This window comes from Alligator sinensis, unplaced genomic scaffold (genome assembly GCF_000455745.1).
Source record: "Alligator sinensis unplaced genomic scaffold, ASM45574v1 scaffold98_1, whole genome shotgun sequence".
Lineage (NCBI taxonomy): Eukaryota > Metazoa > Chordata > Crocodylia > Alligatoridae > Alligator > Alligator sinensis.
This window is the reverse complement of record NW_005842058.1, coordinates 2,639,664-2,641,941: the sequence shown is the minus strand read 5'-3', so window position 1 is coordinate 2,641,941 and position 2,278 is coordinate 2,639,664. Positions and strand designations below refer to the sequence as shown.

Genomic DNA, 2,278 nt, shown 5'->3' with positions numbered 1-2,278 from the left:
GGGGGACTGGCTGGAAAGCCTGCAGCACAGGCGGCCATAGATGCGGTGAGGAAGGCTGGGGCAATGCCGACGGGAAAAGCAACAGCTGCGCCCGCAGCAGAGCCCGCAGCAAAGCCCGCAGGGGGACCGGAAGAGAGGTAACAGCGGGGCAGGGCCAATGGGCCCTCGTCGGGCGGAGTTAGCAGATGGGCTGAGTCCCGAAGCAGGGCCGGACAGTTGATCATCGTGGCCCCAGCGGCCTGGACAGGAGAAGGGGATCCAACACCCCTGCGGGTGAGCGGTCTGGGCGGCGGGGCCCGAACCCAGCAAGAGAGCCATGCAGCCCCAGAGGCCAGAGGTCCCTTCGTGAGTCTCCGGGTCCTATTAGATTAGGAATCCTGGTTAATCTTGGTGGTGGGTTAGGCACACATCGTCACAGGGTGGTTAGAATAGAGTATTAGGAGCCATTGTGGAAGGGCCGGGCCAACGGCCCCAGCAGGCTACGCGTCGGACCTGAAGACCTAGACGTTCGGCGGACAAGCCGTGGGCAAGAGAGGAGGAAGCCGAAGACACCAAGGAGGCCTGAAGAGGGAGAGCCTAAGGTGGCGAGTGCCGGGGTGTAGGGGAGGTTGGAGCCCCGAGAGTGCCCGCCGGGAGGCGCGACGGCCCTGAAGCCTGCCCCAAGGGGGAACCCCCCACTGAGGTACCATCACAAGTCATGGCAGACGAGTTAAGGGGTCCCCCTGACATCAGCAGGGGTAGCCTGTGGGGTCTACCCACAAGCCCTGGGCAGACGTGATCTTTGGCCTGGGTGAAGGCCGCGTGGGAACGCCTATTAGAACGAAGGCAGGCACACATGTGTTAGAAGAAAGCGTTAAGGAGGACAGCCCCCATGTCGTTTTGCCCAATAGCCTGGTGCCTAGGGTACTCACTCAAGAAGTAGGAAATCCATCTTCTAGCATCTCATTGTTTCATGTATGAACATGCATAGGCTGAAATAGAATTACAAACTCTGCGCTAGTACCAAAAAGGCACTTATGAAGCTGGGTTACCGCTGCATAGTGAAATAGGACCTTTCAGTGTTAACAGAAAGACTAGAAACTATTATTTCTGGAGGAAACACCTTATTTCTAGCCCTACTATTACAAATTTCCAGCTGGTCATTGTGACCATTCATGGCCATTAGATCCTTATGTAAGTGGACCAAAACTTATTCAATCCCATGGAAACTGTCCTTTAAAACTGCGGTCTACTGTTTTCGTCATTAGTGTTTCCTTTGTTAATATACATTAAGGATACCCAATGGAAGTGGAGAACCTCACCACCACAGTGACGGAATTTGTCCTCTTGGGTCTCACCCAGAGTCCAGAGCTGAAGTATCTTCTTTTCCTGGTCTTCTTCTTAGTCTACCTCATGACCTGGCTCAGCAACCTGACCATCATCATTGTGGTGATCACCAACAGCCATCTCCACGTTCCACTGTACTTCTTTCCGGCCAACTTGGCCTTCACAAACATCAGTGACTCTTCAATCACGGCAGCCAAGTTGTTGTGGGACCTTGCTTCTCACACCAGAACCATATCCTTCAACTGGTGCATCATCCAGATATTCTTATTTCATTTTAGTGAAGGTGCTGGCATCTTCCTCCTGGTGGTGATAGCAGTTGATCGGTATGTGGCCATTCATAAGCCACTGCATTACCTGACAATCATGAATCAGGATGTGTGCACAGGACTGGTGATAGGGTCATGGATGGGAGGATTTACTCACTCTATTGTTCAAACTGCACTGATCATCCAGCTTCCGTTCTGTGAACCCAATATCCTGGACAATTTCTACTGTGATGTCCCACAGGTCATCAAACTGGCCTGTGCTAATACCTACCTAGTTGAGCTGCTAATGGTCTCCAACAGTGGACTGCTCCTTTCATGCATCTTTTTGATCTTGCTCATGTCTTATAGTATCATCTTAGTCAAAATCAGGAAACACGTCACAGATGGACAGCACAAAGCTCTGTCTACCTGTGCTGCCCAGATCACAGTCATGAGCTTAATATTTATCCCAGGAATCTTCCTCATGACCGACCCTTCAAGAAGTTACTAGGAGATAAGATAGTTTCTGTCACCTACTCTCTCATCACTCCAGTGTTGAACCCAATCATTTACACTCTAAGAAATGCCGAGATGAAAAATGCTATCTGGAGGTTAATGAGCAGAATATTGTTCTCCAGGAGAAAGTAATGAAATGGAAGCTTTAAGGAATAATGAGGAGCACGGTGTACATCTCAGCTTTCAAAAAA

At 50.8% G+C, this 2,278-nt stretch overlaps 1 pseudogene; it reads left to right on the top strand.

Annotated features, from left to right (window-relative positions):
• The first annotated feature begins 1,207 nt into the window (after positions 1-1,207).
• On the top strand, positions 1,208-2,219 carry LOC102378287 (annotated as a pseudogene).
• The last annotated feature ends 59 nt before the right edge of the window (positions 2,220-2,278 follow it).